Below are 24,118 nucleotides of genomic sequence, written 5' to 3'. Positions count from 1 at the left end.
GCCGCGCGGGCCATCATGGGTCTGCCCAGGCATGCCCATGTCTCTCCAACACTCCATGGACTGCACTGGCTGCCAATTGGTTTCCGAACTCAATTCAAAGTGTTGGTTATGACCTACAAAGCCCTACATGGCATCCGGCAAGATTACTTGTGGGACCGCCTTTTGCTGTATGAGTCCCAGCGACTGGTTAGCTCCCAGCCTTCTCCAGTTCCTGTCAACTAGACAATGTTGCTTGGCAGGACCTAGGGGAAGAGCCTTCTCTGTGGGGTCCCCGACTCTCTGGAATCAACCCTCCCTCTGGAGATTCATACTGCCCACACCATTCTTGCCTTCTGCAAGAGTCTTAAAACTTATCTATGCCACCAGGCTTGGGCCAATTAAACCTTAGCCCATGGTGAACTAATGATTGTATGGTTGCTGTGTGAATGGGTGTAATTGATTTTAATATAACTAGGGATTTTAGATAGTTATATAATTTTAATTTAATTGGATTTAATTTTACCTGTATTGTAAGCTACTGTTTTTTTATATGTTGTAGCCCGCTCAAATCAAATCAAATCAAATCAAAAAATATAAAAATAAATAAATATAAACATAAATAAATATAAATATAAATATAAATATAAAAATATCTGTCTTTCTCTAAATTACTTCCAGGTTTCCCATGCACCATGAAAATGTGGGGAGCTACTAAAGGGGAGCTACTAAAACCTTAGTTTTAATTTTATTATGAGTAAAATGGGAATAAAGGAAATGCTTCATTAAAATAAACATGAGTTGTCAACAATGTAATAATCGATTCTCCTTATCCACTTTATTTCTGGCAATAAACTTTATGGTATTCAAATGTGGTGTTATAGGTTGGACATACACTAGATACTAACTAAGTAGGATAAGGCATTCCTGGCTGATGATATAGAGAACTAGGCTAAACCATTATGAAAAGCAATAGTTTGTTTAGCCATGCTTTATTTCACAAGCCACAATTAAATAGCTTTATATGTCATGATGTTCGCCCTATGTCATGTGAAGCAATACAATAGGAATATTTTATGAATGGGTTTGAGGTGGGGAGGGTTAAGAAATGGAACAGATTAACAGAACTGGAAGGGATATAGTCTTCTAGCCTCCAGTGTTGTATCCCACCACATTCCCACCCAGGGAATGCTTTGAGAGCAGCAAAAATATTCGTGCAAGGAAATCCAAATATGCAATCACAGTATGTAATTCAGTCCACGCACTCACATGAAGCAACAGATCACAGTGGCAGAATCAGAGGCAACTATGATAGAAGGAGAAAAGGTGATTTTATATATGTGTGTGTGTGTGTGTGTGTGTGTGTGTGTGTGTGTATCTATGAATGCATGTATCTATCCTAGTCTCCCTTAATTTTCAAATTCAGCAAAAACATGTGACAAAAAGGAAGCTGTGATGCTCATTCAATATACCAGGGTGGCTGGACACAAAAGACATGTAACCCTTCCCTGGTACAAAGCTGAAGGGATTGGATACTGTAGCCTTGAGGTTAATTCTCTGCCTTACAAGGCAAAGGCTGCAAGTTCAAGTCCCAGTGAGGGTATGGCTAGCTGATGAGGCCAGAACAAGGCCGAAATAGATCTATCCTAGTCTCCCTTAATTTTCAAATTCAGTAAAAACATATGAAACATATTTATATACATACGCATATATATAAACCATATCTATATATATATATATACACACACACATGCATACATACAGACACAGACACAGCTCAAAAAATAAAGAGAATACTTAAACAACAAGATATAACTCCAAGTAAATCAAACTTCTGTGAAATCAAGCTGTCTACTTAGGAAGCAACACTGATTGATAATCAATTACACATGCTGTTGTGCACATTCAACTTTGTACAGAACAAAGGATTCAATGAGAATATTTCATTCATTCAGATCTAGGATGTGTTATTTGAGTGTTCCCTTTATTTTTTGAGAGATATATATATACAGTATATATATATTTATATTCATATATATATATATACTGTATATATATGTTTTCGTAGATTTTCACGGGTATATGTATGTAGATTATTCTGAGTTCGGGTTTTGCCCTGTGTAATATTTTGCATGTCTATGCGACGTTTCGGTGAAATCACATTCACCATCATCAGGCTGAAGTTTTAAGCTTCGTGTTGCTGTCAACACGAAGCTTAAAACTTCAGCCTGATGATGGTGAATGTGATTTCACCGAAACGTCGCATAGACATGCAAAATATTACACAGGGCAAAACCCGAACTCAGAACAATCTACATATATATATATTACATCAAGGGCACCACAGACAAAATTAGTAAAATTCTGCACAAACATAACATCAAAACTTCATTTTGCACTAACCAAAAAATATCTAATATCCTAAGGAGCCCCAAAGATAAAATCCAATTGGAATACCAAGGAATCTATGAAATCCCTTGCAAAACATGTGCAGCCACATACATTGGACAAACCAACCGAAGAGTGAGCCAACGCATTGCAGAACATGTGAATGCAGTTAAAAAAGAAGAAAAGACTTCCTCCCTTGTCCAGCACATTAAAAAAACAGGGTACGAAATTGACTTTGAAAAAACTAAATTACTTCACAAAACAGAGAATTTATATAGAAGAATTGCTCTGGAAGCCATAGAAATTGAGAGGAGCCCCCTTTGCATAAATAAAGAGATGACACGTCCCGCCTACCAGAAATTTGGAAACCAGCCTTAAACAAAAATCACCATGTCAATCCTTCTAATAATTATGATTACACCAACCAATCAGATCACTAAAACATAATCACCCAATCTATTTGCTACAAACCAAATCTCCACCCCCACACTATATACTAGGAAGAAATGACAGTTGCAAACATTCCATTTTACAACAACACGAAGCTTGGAACTTCAGCCTGATGATGGTGAATGTGATTTCACCGAAACGTCGCATAGACATGCAAAGGCATTTTAAAATTAAGGGAGACTAGGATGGTCCCATTTTGGCCTTGTTCTGGCCTCATCAGCTAGCCACACCCTTCCTTACTGGGATTCAATCTGGTGGACTCTGCCTTGTAAGGCAGAGAATTAGCAGTTGAGCTATCAGATCTGATCCCTTCCAGCTCTGTACCAGGGAGGGGCTATATGTTTTTTTTTATACCCTGGTGTGTGTGTGTGTGTGTGTGTGTGTGTGTGTGTGTGTGTGTGTGTATATATATATATATATATATATATATATATATATATATATATATATATATATATGTTAAATGTTTATAGCTGGAATTTAAAATTAAGGGAGACCAGGATAGATCTATTTCGGCCTTATTAGGCCTCATCAGCTGGCCACACCCATTCTTTTACTGGGATTCGATCTGGGAAGCTTCTGCATTGTAAAGCAGAGAGCTAGCAATTAGACCCATCCGATCTGAATCCATCCAGCTTTGTACCAGGGAGGGGTATATGTTTATTCTTATGTCGGATCACCCTGGTATATTTTTTTAAGGAACGTCACAGCTCCTTTTTTTTTTTTTTGCCTATAGGCCCAACCTAGGGCCACTGCAAGGCAGTAATATATTTATAGCCGACAAACTATATTTTGTATGAGGGCATGTCCAGCTATAAACATTTAACATATATATATATATATATATAAACATATATATGAATATAAACAGAATTTAACAGAATAATAGCGTTAGAAGGGACCTTGGAGATCTTCATATATATATATGAAGATCTCCAAGGTCCCTTCTAACGCTATTATTCTGTTAAATTCTGTTAAGATGGCAATTGTGTTCATGCAATTGAAACCACCCTCCCTTTCTACCTATATCAAAAGGGGCAGGTGGTCACACCTGCCATCCTGGTGTTGTTGTTTTTTTATTCTTCCCCATAGATTCACCTGGATAGGATTATAGAATCACTGAGTTGAAAGAGGCCTTGGGTGTTACAGAACAGCTCTTGACTTCCTTCCTCCATCTCACTCCTGATGAGTGATGTTAGAACCCACTATACAGTATACGCAGTATATACAGAAAATAACCTGGTATTATTCAATCTTCACAAAAGCAATGCACAAGATTTAGTGCCAATGGGTTAATGACCAATCTGAACTTTAGATATGAAGAAGGTTATTTTTATCACACTGGTAGCTAAGAGCAGCCATGTGACTAGTAGAATTAAAGGGACATCCATCAAACAGATGGAAGACACTGGAGCTAGGTTTTATTAGCACATCAGTGCACGTAAATTCCACGCAAATCAAGGAAGAAAACAGAAGCCTTCATAATATGTGCCATTGGAAACTCTGATCAATAGATTAGAAAGAAGCAAGAACTCAAACCATAAAGCAGAAATGCTTTCATACTATAGTTTGGTTTAGTGGTTAGGACATTAGGTTAAAAACCCAGAGACTGTGAGTTCTAGTCCCCCCCCCCCCAGCTACGAAAACCAGCTGCGTGACCTTAAGCTAATCACTCTCTCTCAGCCCAGCTCACTTCAGAGGGTGGTTGTGGGGAAAATAGGAGGAAGGTATGTTGGATATATTCACTGCCTTGAGTTATTTGTAAAAATATTAAAGTGGGATACAAATAAACAAATATTCCATAAGGCTGTTTATTATAACTGCTTCTGTATGTTCAAGTAATAAGTTTCTGCTTTTATGCATGACCAGTATTACTGCACATATTGTGCACACATTTAACACTTTTATATTAGGTTTCCTCCAGAGTTTTACATTGTGGATTTCCTGTCTCCATACTTCCTTCTCTCTGTCCCCTTTTGTAACATCTAAACACAGAATTAACGTTACTGGGGGGGGGGAGTGGGTTGATTGCATTTTGAAATCCTCTTTAAGAAAAAAGTAGACTCATTCCATTTTATCTGGATTGTATTCTTTCCTCCTATAATTTAGCCAAATGTGTTCATTCCTCAGGGAAACATATTGCATCAGTAAGTGATTTCATGGCTAATAATAGTTCCCGAGTGTTTTGTCTCAAAGAACAAAGCTGGGTGAAGTAACTTATGAAATTGTTTTGTCCCTCATTTTTCTATGCATCTTTCAATAAGCTTTGCTTTGTAAGGTGTATCACAGAAATGTAAAGTCCTCCTGGCTATTTTCTTCAACCTTTTTCAAAAACACCCCATACAATATTCATACCATTGCATTGAAAGGTGGTTTCTCATTTTTCTTTTTTCACAGATATTTGTTTTGAATAGGCTCTTTTCACAATGCTTTTCACATTGGATCTTTTGAATCCAATCTCAGTGGAAAATACCTTGCAGATGTATCCAGACAATCTAAACATCTGTAAGAAAGTGCTGGTAGTATCATCTCAGTGTAAATATGACAATGTTAATGGATATACAACTGTTCGTTTATAAATAATCTCACACCTGAAAGCCCTTCAGAACTGAACATTTATTCCAGGGATCTACTCAGGACAAAGATGAATTGGCATTCTTACTCCCACCCTTTAAAAAAAATATCCACTCACCAATATCACAAAAAAAAACAGATGTACACGTATATGTTTATTTTAAGAGAAGTGTGTATATAGGCAACTTTTCTTGAGTTTCTACCAGTCATTGCAACTCACATATAGAGAGCAATGAGGGTTGCATCTGAATGTTCCCCTAGATACGTAACAGCCCTAAACATGAGATTTATACAATCCTTGGACACTCTTCCAGAATCCCAACAGAAGAGCCTGTATAATACTGTTTTTATCATTGTTGTGAGCCGCCCCGAGTCTTCGGAGAGGGGCGGCATACAAATCTAATTAATAATAATAATAATAATAATAATAATAATAATAATAATAATAATTATTATTATTATTATTATTATTATTTTAGTTGAGTATGATTCTTTGGCTTTCTGGCCAGATTTAGGCCAAGAAATGTTACCTTTTTAAAATGCACAACTTCACAGGAAATCCTGATGACCGCAAACCTTTCAGGGCATATTTCCATAGCTTTGATGAAGTGGTAGCCACCCATCCTCCAATCAGCGGAAAACTATTTTGACATGAAAATTGCTGTTCCTGGTGCCCATCCCTATCCTGCCACTGTTGCAAGTCATTGCAATTATCCAATTCCCCTCCAAGCTAATCATTTGGGGTAGGGGTGGGGAAATCTAATAGATTTTCTACGTGAGTCTGCCCTTTGGACAGCACCGAATATAGGAGGAAATATTGTGCTGCTTTAATAACAGAACAGTAAAGAATGCACTTAAACCAGTTTTTCTCATGGGCTGGGGACCAGATAAAAACAGTGTCATGGCAACATGTTTGAAAAATGGATATGGCAGACCATATTTGCAACAAGGTTAGGTCCAGACCGATCTAATTTAAACACTGTCAAATCAATAACGTTCTGTTCTGCATGCAGAATGAAATGGACACGACTGTCTTCCCTGTTGTTCCTCTTTAAGCAATGATATACATCACATGCACGTGCAACCTTCCATTTTATATTAGGTTGATTAAGGTTAGCACCAGGACCAGACATAATTGGACAATTATCAGTGCTTAGTAGGCCCAGCAGGTCTTAATTCTTGGTTTCCTGTTTGGAATTTTGAGCATCAAAAAGTGGCTTTTAAATTCCCAGGCGTGGTTATGGGATAATTCAAAGGATAACAGATCTAGATGCACCAACTACATGGAGAGCAATGAGTATAGGCAGCTGTGTGCCACCAGAGTTCAGTGATGGAAAATGGAGTTCATTAAAAACGCTCCACCCAGGATCGCATAAAACTATCTCAGTCGGGTTAAAATAGGAGTTTCAAAAACAGATGCCAGACTGGCCTACTGACATGTCCTCTCTAAGCAAGCATTCCATCCTGTTTATGATAGTCCCTCAAAAATGTGGAGGCTGTCATCACATCCCTACCCTTAATTGTCTTGGCTTGAAGCCGAGCATAACCAGTTCTTCGATCCTTTCTGGTTTGTCAGAGGGTCATGGTTTGTGACCTCTTTATCCCGATTTGAAGCAAAAGTGTTCTGTTTTATGGAAGAGGACTTTGAGGCGGCCTCCTGAACTGCCACTGGCAATGGCTCGATGGCTGCAGGGTTCCTTGGGAATGTTGATTTAATTCCCCTTCCAATTGCTGTTGCAATATCTTTCAGGTCTTTCCAGTGACATGGGGAGTACGAGGAGCCATGTTTTGACGTTAATAGAGAAACATCTCTGTTCTTGTGGAGAGGTAACTAATGGCTCCCACTGGGATTTCATGATCATTGCATACTAATCACAGTAAGGAAGGGCAGCCTTGGAGAGTCTGGGCTGTCAGCAGGTGACACAAACACTCACAATACATCCCAGACTTTGAGTCTGAATGCTGATAGCATTAGCACTTCTGCGGCGGTACACAGAGCTATTTCAGCTGATGCAAGATCTACAATTCATTGCACAGATTTGTGCCCTTGCCGTGATTCCCTTTGATAAGGTTTCTGTGTTCCATGAAGTGGTGATTCTATGAGAAAGACTGAATTAAGAGATGGAGAGAAATCAGAGAATCTCATTTTTTAAAAATAATTTCTGTTGTGAGCTTTGTTTTATCCTGTTCTTGACTATAGGAACAACCAAAATGCTTGGGAAGTGGTTTGTGAGTCAGTCTTGAAACTGAGAGAAAATATTTTAATACCTCTCAATATTAGTAACTGGCTTTTCATGAATCATAATTTATACAAAGCATCCAATGTCCCAATTTCAGCTCTTCTTGTTAACACTAAAAAGACATTGTTTTGCTTTTGGAGAATATAAACAAACCTGCATTTAATTGCGTACTGAATGTTTCTGATAAATTCAGCTCTAATGAAAGCACATTTCCCGAGTATTAACATGAAAGCTTCAACTTAATATTTAACCCAGAAAATGTGCAGTTTCGGTCTGATTGAGTTTACATTCTATTCTATGCCAGGGTTGTTTTTACCATGGTAGCTTATTGAGTAAGTCATAATTGATTTGAATTTATGCCATACAAACTATTGATTATAAACCACAATGACTGGTTTGCTTAGAACAGTCTGATGTGAGAAGCAAGCCCTGTTATTTATTTATTTATTTATTTATTTATTTATTTATTCTGGAACTACCGGTAATATGAATTTTAAAGATTATTTTCTCCCACCAGGGCTATCTATTATTTTTTTGCAAAAAATATTTTGTATATTTTTTAAAGCACCAGCCAGTATGGGTTCAGATACAATATTTGTCTATTCTCATTCTGGAAGGGGTTTTTTTGTTTTTGTTTTTCAACAACTGCTTTTATAATAAACTCTACTCTGGGGAACCAAAAATGCATAAAAAAGCAAGGATGTGCTATACTGAACAGCATTTATAAGGTGACTTATGAATTATAATTAACGGGATAATTTGGGATATTTTATACATTCTTCTGAAAAGATCATCATTCCCCTTCTTTACACTTGTCTTTTATTTTGTATCAAAACAAATGCATATATTTGGGAGGGGGGAATAAAGGATGATAGATGGTTAAGACTTTTATCAACTCATGCGTTATCTATACTGCTTTAAAACCTCATACACTGCATTCTATCCAGCAACTATAATTACATATAGCACACCTCAATTATTTCAGCTACAGACAAAAGACCAAGTCACATTTTCTTATGGTTTTTGATGCCCTTTTAATAGGAATAGAATGGAACAGAATTAGAATAGAATAGAACAGAATAACAGAGTTGGAAGGGTCTTTGGAGGTCTTCTAGTCCAACCCCCTGCTTAGGTAGGAAATCCTACACCACCTCAGACTGTCAATCTGAAAACCTGTGGGGAGATAGGAGCTGCAAAAATTAGGGTTTTCCCTTCACTCTATTGAGGGTCCTTCCTGCCTTTTTTGTTGTTGTTAGTAAAAGCGAACCAGACACACGTATATGGTCCCAGACAGTATATATCATTTCGAAACCAACGGCTGCTGGCGGGCGGGCGCCTGTCTTTCCCACCCAGCAGGGCTCAGGCCTCGTCCAGCGCGCTCTTTTCTGCCAGGCCGGGCGGATGAGGCAACAGCAACCCTCCGCGGACTTCCTAAAGGGGAGCCGCGCCAAAAAGCTTTTCCTCCGCCTCCCCCCCACAAAAAAGAACGTGTTCTGTGCCAAACTGCACTGCTCTCCGAGAAGCGTCCGGGAGCCCCCGGGAGACATTTGGTTGCTAGGGGAGTTCCGAGGCAAGCGGTTCGCCTGGCTGTGGCAAGAAGGGAGCTGCGTGTTGCGAGCGAGCTCTCCAACCCGCTTCTGCCGCTAATTGCCAGGCTTGGGAATGGGGAGCGAGTGAGGAAGGGAGACCTTGGCAGCAAGCCAGCCGGGGGCGGGGGAGTCTTTGGAGGCTCCCAGGACTCTGGCCTGATGACGCAACAGGCAGAGCGGCCTTACAGGTGCACCGGGAGTCGGTCGGGCCCACAGCAGGCCCGGAGCTTCTGAAGCGCTGAGGGGGTGCTGGGGAGGAGAGACCGCCGGTTTTATGCTACTGTGGCCAAATTCATTTCCACCCTGATGTAGGTAGAACTGAGAAGGAGAAGGGGGGATTTGGAGCAAGGCACCTATAACAACAATAACAATAGCTCTTAGACTTATATATCGCCTCACAATGCTTTTATAACTCTCCCTAAGCCACCATGGCTCATATAAGGAAAGATGGCAACCCGGTCTGAGCGGGTTTCATTTGATCCGCTTAGTTGGGAGTCAGAGTCAGGCAAGAGCATGCCATTAAGCATATCAGGCGCTCTTCCTCATCCCTCGATCTCATGGTACAGAAACTCAGAGCAGTGGCAGGGCTGCCAGGGGAGGAGAGTTGGGGACAAAAGTCCATAAAGCCTTTTGCACCTGCAATGACTTCAATATCTTCCAGTTATCCCACTTTCTTCTCTAGATTGCCTCATGTCTCCTGGGAGGCTTGTGCTGTTTGCTTTTCTCCTTCAGTACAGACTTTTTACCCCCTCCTTCCTTGCGAGGAATATGAGAGGCTAGTGTTTCAAAGTGTTTTATTTTTGTTTTTATTAACTCCATATTCCCACATACAGGGTGTCCCCAAAATGTATACATATTTTAAATAATTATAAACTTGGTGTTTATTATAATTTTATTATTTCAAAAATTAAAAATATTTACAAGTATTATTTTGTTGTTTTATTGTTTTTATTTGTCTTCGAAGGTTAGTCTGGCTGTCATTGTGTTCAGGGATTGAATCTGCAAAATAAACACAAACAGTTTAATTATTGGCTAGTTACAATTATTTAAAATTAGTTAAAATGCAGTGAAAAAAAGCAATAAAATTATACTTGTAAATATTTTTACATTTTTGAAATAATAAAATTATAATAAACACCAAGTTTACCATTATTTAAAATGTGTATACACATTTTTTTGGGACACCCTGTATATTACTGCATATACTATACAAACATTATTGTATCTTGAGAGGCTAGTGATGCCACGAAGCATTTGCCAGTATGGTCCTCATGCAGGGATCCAGAGGAATAACATGGACTATGTAAGTCCCAAACAAAGACTCTTGACTTTGTTAGTGTGATCCTGATCTCCCAGAACAATTCATAAAGCCACTAAATGGCTGGTTGGGTTAGGTTTGTGGAGGGAAAATTATGTTGCAAGCAAGCAAGCCAGGCGGGGGAGGCTTTGGAGACTCCCAGGACTCTGGCCCGATGATGCAACAATCAGCGGCCTTACAGGTGCTCTATGCCAGGAGCTCCTGAAGTGTAAGGTTGGGAGGGTGGAGGAGAGGGGGACACCCTGTTTATGCTACTCTAGCAAAAGTCATCTCAACTCTGATGGAGGTAGAACTGAGGAAGGGTTTTTTTGGAGCAAGGCATTCATAAGGAAAGACGGTGACCCCATCTGAGTAGGTTTCCTTTGTTCTGCTTAGTTGACAGGCAAAATTGAAGAGGCCATGGCAGAAGAAGACAAGAGCATGACATTAAGCATGTCTTCCTTTTCCCTCAGTCTCATCCTATAGAAACTCAGGACAGTCAGTGGCGTAGCTGCCAGGGGAGGAGAATTGGGGACAAAGGTCCATTGCCTTGTTCGGCAGAAGTAGGACTATCTTTTTTTTAAAAAAAATATTTTTTTATTAAACATTAAAAAGATATGGATATTTATACAATTTCCTTCTTCACAACAGTTTTGCATTGTTTGACAGTTATTTTCCTCTTTCATTCTTCACTTCTATTTATATACATATATTTACACAATTCTATTTTTATATATATCATATAGTAGGGTACTCTATTTCTACCATTATTTCTATTTCCCTTTTATTTGTTTATTTTTAATATATTCTAATAGCTCCTTTATCCTCTTTGTTGCATTATATTTTTATCCCTTGTCTCTTTTTTCCTAACCATTCATACCATTTCCCCCACACCTTATAATATATTTCTTCATTCTTATTTTTTTTTGTAAGTTTGTCCATTTCAGTGCATCCTAAGATTTTTCCCATTAAAATGTAGGAGTGTCTTACAATTGATCCTAACGTTTCCATTCTTAAGCAAGACACTTGTTGAGGGAATTTTGCCCCTTTTTACAACTTCTCTTGCCACGGCTGTTAAGTGAATCACTATAGTGTTAAATTGGTTAGCATGGTTGTTAAATGAATATGGCTTCCCCATTGACTTTGATTGTTGGAAGATTGCAAAACGAGACCCCGTGACACTGTAACTGTCATAAATACATGCTGGTTGCCCAGCATCCAAATTTTGATCACATGGCCACGGAGAAGCAGGGTTGGGGTCATAAGTATGAAAAAAGTGTCATAAAGTCACTTTTTTCAGTGCCATTGGCAGGCCAAAACCTCCAAGCATTCTGGCTTCAGCCTGACAGGAATTATAACTTCAAACGGTCACTATACAAATGATTGTAGGTCAAGGGCTACCACCAGTACTTCATTTTGCAAGGCAAGGCTAATAGGCTTTTCCACCTAAAGGGGAGATTATTGTTAGATAGTTCAGTCCAGAATATAAAGTTACTTGGTTGCTCTGCTGACCCCTCGGTTAACCAACCCAGGTTATCTTTAAAAATTCAGGCTAAGGAAGAATTAAATATTTATTTGCATAAGCCAGAGTGGGATTTGCTGTATCCATCTCTGGCTGTCAGTGTGGCTAGGAAAAAAAAAGTTAAAATAAAACTAAGGAGAATACGAATATTGGTGGGCCTGAGCTATGATGCCTCTGTTGAGGCAGCAGAAATATGTCAGATACCAGTTGCCGAGCAACAGCAGAGGAAGGATGAGGCGATTCCCCTCCTAAGCAGCTTGCAGGCTTCCTATGCGTGGAAAGAAAAAGGCACTCTGGGATAAACCTTCAGGATGTTCTAGCTAGAATCTATCCTTGTGTTTTTGTCGGTCAATACACAGTAGAGCTCCCATCCCCTGCCAAAAGGTATTTCCCACCTTTAAAAAAAATACTTGTGTTAATATACATATTGGACATCATGTGTCTAGGTTGCCAGATGAGGCACAAATGAGTTGCAATTACAGTTCTCTTCCTTTGAACAGCTACTAAAGCTAGCCCACTATATCTGGACAGCATCAGGCAGGGAGGAGACAATCTTTTTTCTTCCATTACAAAAGCGTTCTCTCTCTCTCTTTCTTTTTCTCTTTCTCTCTCCCTCCTTCCCTCTCTGTATGCAACCTGTCATCTTTAATAGCAAAACCAAATCCTTTGTGGTGTTAGGGAGATGCAATTTAAAATAATATAACCTAGGATTTTTTTTAAAGGATAAAAAGTCCTGTGTGAATATTATAAACCAGTCTAAACAAGGCATTTGCTCAGTCCCATCCACTTAGTTCTCCAAGGAATAAAATCAGCATTTTAGAGGTGCTAAAAAGTCAGACCATCTGTTACAGAACTTATGGCAGGTCCAGGAGCCTGGGAACATCTCTCCCTAAGATTTGCTGCAAGTTACACTCAGGTCACCTTGCTTGCAGACATTCCTCCAATAAGCACAAAGGTTTAACAGTTGATTCAAATGGGGTGGGCGGGCGGGAAGGGGAGGATAGGGGGTGTGGGGAGAGCTGCAAAGCAATCTCATTTTGAGCGTCAAAATCTGAATGCCCAGCAGATGGCAGCCTGGTGATATAGGAAACCAAATTTTTGCTTCCATCTAGTGTGCATACAATTATTTGCAGTCCAGGTATGGTAGCCTTCCATGCTCTTCTAAGCCAAGGGTCTCCAATCTTGGCAACTTTAAGCCTGGAGGACTTCAACTCCCTGAATTCCCCAGCCAGCTGGCTCAAGAATTCTGGTAGATGAAATCCTCCAGGCTTAAAATTGCCAAGGCTGGAGAACCCTGCTCTAAACAAGCATCATTTGAGACCTCTGCTTGCATCTTCACATAAATTATGTGGGAGAAATTATGTTGCCATATTTCTCAGGACTTGCTGTGCCAGCTTTGTGTCCTGGATTCCAGACACATGCCTGCAATTACTTTTATATCTTCCTATCACCCCACTTTCTTCTCTAGATTGTGTCTCCTATGGGGCTTGTGCATCAGGATGGCTGTTTCTTTTGCTGTTGCTTTTATCCTTCAATGCAGAATTTATTGCTGTTGCTTTTATCCTTCAATGCAGAATTTATTTTCTTCCTTACAAGGAATATGAGGGACTAGTGATGTCATGAAGCCAATATTGTCCTTATGCAGGGATCCAGGAGGCAACAACAACTATATAATCCCAAGCAGACTCTTGGCTTTGTTAGTGTGATCCTAATCGCTCAGAACAATTGATAAAGCCACTAAGTGGCTGGTTGAGAAAATTATGTGGCACAATTGATTTCCTTTCTGAGATACCATAGATGTTATACATCACGTGGTGGGAACTACTCCCTCCTTGAGTAATTTATTTATTTATTGGATTTGTATGCTGCCTCTTTCCCAGGATTCTCCGAGGACTAATGCAGTACTGAATTAACAAATATTAAATATAATTTTACACTTTCAATTTTGCCCTTTAATCCAGCTTTCCTACATAACAACTTTATCATAGTAGGGTTTAAATTGTACTCATTCAGCTGGTGCCCAGGTGAACTCCTAAGAAAGTCAAACTCTGCAATGCTCCAGGTGTGCAATTCTACTATTACTCCTCCTCCTTTTACACTACCCAAATTCCATGCTCACTCAAACAATACATCCAAATAAAGATAAAGTTCCTGTTAACCATCTGTGTGCTGCTTCATACAAAAATAAAAGACCATTTCCCCCACTTTCCGCAGTTCCCTCTCCCCCCCCTTTTTTTAGCAAATAGGAAGTCAATATTCACAAGTGATGTGAAACAGTCTTGCATTGTTCGTCTCAATCACATTATGATACAAATTTGTCTCTACTGCATTTTTAAAAATAGAAATTTAAAGAAAAATGATGTTTCATAGAGTCCCACTGGGCAGTAAGGAGAAGGTTTGGTAGTTCCTTTCCTGACCCCCCCTCCCCCCCCTGCAGTTGGTAGAAAATAAAATGAATTTGAGAAAACCCAAGCCATCAGTGTTAAAATAGAAAAGACAACACCAATCACTGGCTTTATTACTATGTTTCAATATAGTTTCACAATCCAGTTAGCTGATTTTATTCTGGCATATTTTCCTGCCATCTCAGGATCCAGTTGACATTACAAAATGGCTGTAAAGCTTCTAAGACACTGTCTTTCCATCCCTTTAACACCAAAGGAACCCTATTTTGGTTGATATAATCCAGACAATCACCAGATGGAAGCAAAGAAATTGCGATTTTCTATTCCTCTATGCCATCATCTAGTGATCAATTTAGATTTTTGCAGTGTAGACATAGCCTTGTTTTACATCAGTAGCCCATCTCAGGGTGTCAAGCTCCAGACAAGACGATACCAACATTTTTCTTTAATTGAATAGTCGGAAATAATAATGTCTAATGTGCATTTGTCCCTTTTTAAAGAATGAAAAGAAGATAATTCCTTGTTTCTGTTGCTAAGAAGTAATAGAACTGTTCTCTAGGCTTCTTGAGTCAGAATTCCCATGGGTCTCTCTCTTTTTCTTTCTCCCTCCCCCCCTCCGTCCCTCTTTTCCTCCCTCCCTTCCTCCTTCCATCCCTCCCTCCCAGCAGTATTTGGAATCCTTGGCAACCACCTAAGACTTCCTTGGACTCTGGGACCTAGGCCAAAACTGCCTCATTTCTACTCTCCTTGTGCTATTGAAGCTTACCACACTATTCTGTGAAGCATACCCATGGCTATCTTACAAAACAATCTCAAGCATAAATTTGAAAATTGGGTGAGACGTATTTCAGCATTATTAGTTCACTGTCTAATCTTCACGGCTCCTTTTTAGCCTACTAAAAAGTATCCCGAACCTCTGCAGGCCTCCCAAGATTGCACAATGTGACCTTAAAAAAAGCTAATGATTACAGAATCTTCCTCTCCCCTTAAAAACAAAATTCTGATACTTTTGGACCAGAAATTTAAAAGTACAGGTAACTTGAACAAAATTTATGACTTTCAAATAGCTCTGACATAATTTGGCATTGTCTTGCCAAATCATGTTGGCAAGAGAATGCCAACATGATTTCAAATACTGTACCAAAATTATTGTGATAATTTTGACTTTTATCTCTATTACAAGATGGGAGTTTAGAGTATAACCAGTCGCCTGTTTAGCTGGTGCCTGGCCCTCCACCCATTTCTTAACTCTATTCACTTTCTATTATACTATGTCAGCTTAGAAAATAAATAGTGTTATTTACCATCCCAATTAAACAGACTCAAGGAAATATGTGCCAAGACATATTTGTTTTAATGTAGGTATATCCAGTTTCCTACATCGGAATACTATTCATTTTGAAAATGAAACCTGTCAGAAGAATGATTCTATCGAGTTACCTTTTTTCAAGCAAAATAAAAAAAAAGATATCAGTCGAAGCCATTACTGTGTGATAAATTAAACATGGTGATATTGCAAATCTACATGCATTATGGGATTGCCTGACTCAAGTTTGTAAGTGTGGCAATAAATAAAGATAATTCAGTACATTACATTGGGGTGGACAATATTGGTTCTGAGGGCTAGAGCTGTCATGTTAATAGCAATAGCACTTAGACTTATATACTGCTGCACAATGCTTTGCAGCCCTCTCTAAGTACTTTACAGAGTCAGCATACTGCCCCCAACAATCTGGGTCCTTATTTTACCAGCCTTAGAAGGATGGAAAGCTGTGTCAATCTTGAGTCAGTGAGAAATGAACTGCCAAACTGCTGGCAGCCGGCAGTCAGCAGAAGTAGCCTGCAGTACTGCATTCTAACCACTGCGTCACCATGGTTCTTACTAACTCTTAATAAATAAAAATATATGTAACAAATAGATGAAATAATTTTCCAACATTGGAACATCATTTTTTAAAGAAAACAGGTTAGGCCCAATTGGCCCCAATTGAGCCAATTCTCCAACTTTTTGTCTGTTTAACATCTTTGGAAATCCATTGCATAAGCCAGGGGGTCAGCGATGTGGCAGCTGTGGATATCATATCGTAAGTGGGCTTCCTTAGATGGCATTGGCATAATTGTAAAATCAAATAAAACTTGATCAAAAACTAAATTACTGAAACCCTGTAAGAAAACCTGTGAAGTTTCAAGTGAAACTGTCAATAATGTCTGCTACTTGAGCTCCCCCCCCCCCTTTTGTATCTATATCAGGAATGATCTGCAATGCCACAAAAGTCTCCAGAGCACATGTTGAAAAACATTGTACTATAACATTTGCATTTTCTCATATTTCACAAGAACAGAAAATGGCAGCTCTGGTTTTTTACAATAACGTGATGGAATATTGGTATCCTGAAGGGCACAGAAGAAAAGGTTCAGTGTACACATTTAACACTTGGGCTTTACGTAAGGCACCTCATTTGAGGACATTAGATTTAATTTGGTCACAGCCAGTGATGGGCTCCTACGAGTATGATCAGATATGCAGAACCGGGAGAAAAAAATTGATTTTTTTTCTTTTTTTCCCTTCTGGACTCTGGGTATGTTTTTCCTATGGCAGTAAATGAGGTTGAATGTGTATAATTTTAGAAGAGCTGTAACGTGTGTGTGTATGTGTACATACACATACAGTTTATATAATAGATAATGTATATTTTTGTGTGCCTGTGTGTAATATGTATGTAGACATATGGCATATATACATAGAATTAAATAGTATCTTTTGGATGTTGAGTAATAGTAAATAGATAGGGAAATTATATCTCTTTAAGGCGAGGAGAGGCCAGGCACCCTAACCCTAACCTTTGATGTGAGTGACGTTAAGTTGGCCACCTTTAAGCCAGTCACATAACTTTTAAGCCACCCCTGTCACATGATCATCAAACCATTCCCACCTGCTCACATGGCCAGCAAGCCGCACCCACAAAATAAGCCACGGCCACAGTGTGGTAGTAAAATTTTTTGCAGCCCTTCACTGGTCACAGCATATAAAATCTATGCTGAATTGTTGTTATAAAATTTAGAAATCGTATTATGATAGCTAAACCATGTCCCTCCTCTTAAAGAACTGCTATTATGTTAAAAGGGGCAAATAGCAAACTGGGAACCTGAAGACCAGCTGTCTGGCATGCACATGCTTATTTTTTGCCTGTTTTTCAGGCCATTTTCAGGCACCGGTGAGGACCAGCTGCCTGGCACGCATATCAGCACCAGGAACCAGAAGATCAGCTGGCAATAATGCGTGTGCTCACAGAGAGGGCTCTGTGTGCCATCTCTGGCACGCGTGGCATAGGTTCACCATCATGGTTATAGACCATATTACAAAGGAAGTCAATTAGGCTGATATAGAGTTACCAAAATACTAAAGCCTAACCAATATGTAATAAAGTAATATACTGTAAATGCCTTTCTAGTAATCCATCAAGCCATTAAATAGCGAATACCTTTCCTTGAGGTCTGGTTGTGGAGTCTAAAAGTAAAAAATTATTTTGCTGCCCACATGCATTACACTGGGGAACAGCAATTTCATTGTCTTAAATCTGTGACCTGTTTTCAACTAACTTTTTGCCTCTGGATCCAAAAATAACCATAGTTTTTGTCTATCACATCAACTATTTAAGCTACAGGATACTCTCAAAAGTCATACAAATCATATAAAGGAAAGGAAACTAAAAATTTACCAAATACACTGTTTACAAAGAATAATTTTATTCATACAAAGGCTATATTAGTTACTGCAAGTTAAATTGTGTTCATACAAATAGTTGTTTTTTTATCGAACGGTAATGATACATATTAAGGTAAAATATTTTGCTTATAGCTTTTTCTGGAGTGTTTAATCTGTGGATGCTCCAACAATCTTGATGCTCCAACAATAGTCAGCCACCATGTGTACATCCCATCTACCTTGATACCTCCATGACCTTCAAATCTTGGTGGAATCGCTCACCATGCTCTTCACTGACTGCACCAAGATTTTCCAGGAAGTTAGCAAGATGGCTATGTAAAAAATGCAATTTGATGCTCATGTTGCCTAATTAACTATATTATATATGTAACGCAGGCGTGGAGAAAAAGGTAACTTTTTTTCTACACTTTAAAGGAAAAAAGTAGAAGAAAACTAACTACAGTTTTGAAACCAGCATGCCTAATTAACTATAAAAAAGCTCAAAAATTAAACTCAACAGAAATTGTGTTATAAATCGTTCCCTAGTGATTGAAGGAAAAGCTAAATTTCAGCTAAAAATGAATGAAAACCTGTCTCCCCCCCCCCATCCATATTTACATACTCCTTGAAATCTATCCTTTGACCCACAAGGGAACCCAGATTAAAATTGTTACCTGTTCCAATTTTGTTTTGAAAACTGCTGCCTGGGCTTCTGTTGTAATGGATGAGGCACTGTTTCTGTCACGGTGGCTGCAGTTCCTGTTAGTGGCTTCAGTTTTGAAAGCTAACGGCCATCTGGTTGTTTCTCTCGGTCTGAACAATCACATCTGCTTGCTGGTGCGTTTTCCGATTCTGTTTCAAATGTTGCCAGTTAGCCATGCACTGGAAATGGCTTGGGACCAAGTTATTTGAAGGACACTCTGCCTCTGCAGCAAACCATCTGAATCCTCCAATCAGCCAGAGAAGCTCTGTTCCTGGGCCAGTTGATAAGGACAGAGCTTATCAAAGTTGGATTCAGAACAAGCAACAACCCTCTCTCTGTGGGCACTCTCATTCGTGGAATACAGTTCTCCTGGAAATACACTCCCTCCCTTTTACTTTCAGACCTTAAACCTCTGGATATTTCAGTCCACTTTTAATTTATGCTACTCTTTATTATATATCATGGGCTAACTGGTATTTGTGTGTCAATGATAACAACAACAACAACAACAAAAACAACAACAGAGTTGGAAGGGACCTTGGAGGTCTTCTAGTCCAACCCCTGCTTAGGCAGGAAACCCTATACTACTTTAGACAGATGGTTATCCAACATCTTCTTTAAAACTTGGAGTGTTGGAGTATTCACAAGCTATTCCACTGGTTAATTGTTTTAACTGTCAGGAAATTTTTCCTTAGTTCTAAGTTACTTCTCTCCTTGTTTACTTCCCCCCCCCCATTGTTTCTTGTTCTACCGTCAGGTGGTTTGGAGAATAGCCTGACTCTCTCTTCTTTGTGAGGGAGATATTGGAACACTGCTATCATGTCTCCCCTGGTCCTTCTTTTCATTAAACTAGACATACCCAGTTCCTGCAACCGTTTTTCATATGTTTTAGCCTCCAGTCCCCTAATCTTCTTTGTCTGAGGATTTCCTGTTTTGTAAACTGTCTTCACATACTGTAGTTATGGTGGAATATTTTACTTTAAGGGCAGAAGAAAAATATCTTAAATAAACAATACAATACACTTTGGGAGATCAGGGTCTAAGTACATGAAGACCTGGGGGAGTTAGCCTTAGCTAGTATTCTGTTCCCAATACGATTGATTTTATGCCATCAATTCCTGGTGGCCATAGATTTTCTCCATTATGATCTATCCCTAGCCTGATCTTTAAATTCTCCCTGTGGTGCACTCATCGCTACTACAACTAGTCCATTCGCCGTGCTGCTGGTCATCCTTTTGCTCTAATTTTTGTGGCATTAGAGGCTTTCCCAAAGAGCTGGGTCTTCCCATAATGTGTTCAAATTCCCAATATACATGAGTGTAATCCACGTATCGAGGCTTCCTGGGGCCAATTAGAAACTACACTTATTTATTAGATTTTTTTAAATCCTGCCCTTTTTATTTCTTAGAAAAACAGTTCAATGCAGTGAACATATGGCAAAACTCCTTTATTTTCCCCATAAGAACATCCCTGAGAGATGAGTTGAGCTGGGAGAGAGTGACCGACCCTAAGTCATCCAGGGTCAGATGCAAACAACCAGATCCATACCTGTGGAATCCAAACTATTTTATTCTATGTGCCTGTATAATACAGGAATCTCTTTAGATTGCTTGCCTTCTCTTGGGAAGAGATAGATAAGGTTCAATGATGATTGGGAAGGTCAGTCTTGGATCTCTTATGGCTGAATAACAATTCAAGGCTAATCCCTTGAGTCTTCCTCCCTGCCTGGCTCTGCTTCTTCCAGTCTGTTTTTCTGTCAAACACCAGCGGGGATCAGGAGATTCAACCAGTTTTAATAAGTATAAAGATTTATTGCAAGCTTAAGCGCTACATGAATCTGAACTACCAATGGTCAAGGGAATTTAGCAAGAATTAAGAAGAGAAAGGAATTCAAGATGGCCTGGACAAAGATCTCTTGTGGATATGCTGAGACTCATGACTGATGACATGTTTGACCTCTCCCTTGGGCTTAGCCTGGTTATCTACATTTTCATGCCTGAAGTGGGACTAGTATTCAGTCTCATGGTTTCTAGGCCAGCCCCTTAACCAGCAGTGAAACCTACTTACCTTTCCTACTGGTTCGGGAATGCACGCTTCCTATTTTTTCGTCCCCACGTGGTTTGTACATTTGCTTTTCACCCTCTGCACATGCCCAGAATCCTTTGCACATGTGCAGAGGGATAAAAAAAATGCCAGCATCCGAGCAGGTGGATGGAGCCTCATGTTGGCGCTGCTACCAGTTCTCCAAACTACTGCCACCCATCACTACTGGTATACCTGAACTAGGCTGAACCAATAGCATTTCACCCCTGCTCTTAACCACTATACCAGTGCTTCTCAATTATTTTCTCTTATGCTTTGCCCAAGAAGTAGTAAACATTTTGCACCCCCTCCCTCCAACTCTCTGATCTGGGCCCCAATGGAATTTTAGTGTTAATATTTATTATTTTACTTATTATAAGCTGCAAGCAAACTATTGGCTGGGGAAGGCTATTCTACCCCATACCTAAGAGTAAATTACACTGAACTCAGTGAGGCCTGTTTTCAGTTGGGCAGCCATAGGCTACCGTGGTTGGGGCCTTCTTTTGACATAAGCCCAGCCAGCTTAATCAAGACAATGTTTTGGGGTCACCGGCCTGGCTCATAAGCGCTGCCTCTGCCGGGCACTCACAATGAATGGTGTGGAAGGAGGCTTTAGGGTGCCGTTTGAAGCTGTCCCCCAGTTGCAGAAGATGCTTCTTCTTGTCCAGCAGCAGGTTTGCCACAGCGTGTATGGCTACCACGGCGCCCACTGAAAACCCCCCTGCCCTTCTTGGCCACCTTCTCTTCTGAGCTCAGAGCAGCGTGCAACTGGGAAAACATTCCCCACCCAGGGGAATTCATTGAGAGGGACCACGCATGTTCCCCGGGGTAGCATCTCTAGGCGCCCGCCCAAGGGGGATTGCCTCACTATTTGAGGAGGACTGCACTACACCAACCTGGCTCAGAATAACCAACATGCGTGCCTGCATTTACTGTAGAACAAAGAACAAAGAATATATGTTTGAATAAAGTTGGAGATGTTAACTGCTTCCAGGAGTGCTATGGTTGTTAGGAATTACCAGTCCCAGAATTCCTTCTGTGTGTGAGAGAGAATTGCCAGAAAAGAGAGAGAGCAAAGCCTCCTAGGATCTTGAAAACAAAACAAAAAAAGTTGGCACAATTGATTTATTGGCCCAAAGCATTTCTGAATTAAATGTGGATTTGTTTCTATTCTATGCCTGTGCATATCATATTGCCAGGTCTAATTATATGTATAATCAAGCAGCCAAAAATATATGGAGACTAAGCAGTTTTGAAAACAGCAGAAAGGCACCCAGAATTCTTGAAGTTTTTCTTTAAAAAACAGGCAGATTTCCTTCTGTTTCACTTCAGTGCCTTTCACCAAGAGGCTTTCTCGCTTGCATCCAACTGCAAAACAAATATGCCCCAGAGCTCTCTTTTATCGGCTGTGCTTCTACACAGAGCCACAGAGCCCATACTTGAGACGGCTTTAAGTGGTCCTCAAGAGTACCAGCATTTAAGTAGAATTTGTTAGCAATGTCCTGTCATAGGTTTTACTTGGATGGATCTGCAATGGTTCAGTGATCATTTTGGTTTGACCATTTTGAAGGAGAACCCAGCAATCTCGGTCTTTTGCACTCAGTAGCATCATTTGCTTCAATTATGTCTCTAACAAAATGGGGATCATCAGAGGGGGCTTCAAATTTTACATTCCTGGCTCAAAGCACTGGTGAATAGCACTTTAATTCATCTGTTACTAAGAGCAAGTGTGTTCCAGAACAAGCTCATAGAATAATCCCATGAAGCAGATTAAAAAACTCAGAGTGGGCCCATTGAAAAATGTTGAAAAGAGATTTTTAGTACGAAAATAGATGCATGCGTGGATGGGCATTCAAGGTATGTATGAAATGCAATTGTTGTGCAGGCTGGTGTTGAAGCTTGTACAAAGCCATGAAGCCAAATCATGCATGGTCTTCAACAGGGTACCTTTTTCAGGGTGACCTTGACCAATTTGCAGACTGAAAGTCCATTTCCAGCAAGCCCATTTGAGGCGTGGTTGGTTGAAATGCCTGGAGGAGAAGGTGTTTCAATTAAAATATTAACTCCACAGGAAGAGCCCTGCTTGGCTCTCAGTCTGAAGGCACTTGAAGAGTAACTGAAATCTGCTTGTTTTGGTTGCCTTTGTTGGCTGAATTTTATGGTTCTTTTTTTAAAAAAAAAATGTGTATGTTGGCTTCCACTCAATTGGTTTGTACTCTTTATTATGTCTTTGTGATAGTGTTTTTCATTTTAATAGGATTACAGTCTTGGCAAGAAAAGGTAATATGGTTCTACATTTCAGTAAGAACTCAGTGATAGGGTTAGGTAATTTAAAGCTATGGATTTTTAATTATTCTACTTTTCTCTTCCTTACAGGATAATGTATATCACTTTGGGGGGTTTTCATATACAGTAAGCCCGTTTTTTCTGTATTTAGGTAAACAACAATCATATAGCTGGGTTAATTTCTTTTGGAATGGAATAAAGCAGCCCTACTGCTTTTGAGATCCTATTTAATGATGCCCAGGTTTAGAAACATAGAAACATAGAAGACTGACGGCAGAAAAAAGACCTCATGATCCATCTAGTCTGCCCTTATACTATTTTTTGTATTTTATCTTAGGATGGATCTATGTTTATCCCAGGCATGTTTAAATTCAGTTACTGTGGATTTACCAACCACGTCTGCTGGAAGTTTGTTCCAAAGATCTACTACTCTTTCAGTAAAATAATATTTTCTCATGTTGCTTTTGATCTTTCCCCCAACTAACCTCAGATTGTGCCCCCTTGTTCTTGTGTTCACCCTTTGACATATTTAAATGTTTCGATCATGTCCCCCCTTTCCCTTCTCTCCTCCAGACTATACAGATTGAGTTCATTAAGTCTTTCCTGATACGTTTTATGTTTAAGACCTTCTACCATTCTTGTAGCGCGTCTTTGGACCTGTTCAATTTTATCAATATCTTTTTGTAGGTGAGGTCTCCAGAACTGAACACAGTATTCCAAATGTGGTCTCACCAGTGCTCTATACAGCGTGATTACAATCTCCCTCTTCCTGCTTGTTATACCTCTAGCTATGCAGCCAAACATCCTACTTGCTTTTCCTACCACCCGACCACACTGTTCACCCATTTTGAGACTGTCAGAAATCACTACCCCTAAATCCTTCTCTTCTGAAGTTTTTGC

Source organism: Erythrolamprus reginae, chromosome 2 (genome assembly GCF_031021105.1).
Source record: "Erythrolamprus reginae isolate rEryReg1 chromosome 2, rEryReg1.hap1, whole genome shotgun sequence".
In the NCBI taxonomy this organism is placed as follows: Eukaryota; Metazoa; Chordata; class Lepidosauria; order Squamata; family Dipsadidae; genus Erythrolamprus; species Erythrolamprus reginae.
Note: the sequence above shows the minus strand (reverse complement) of the source record.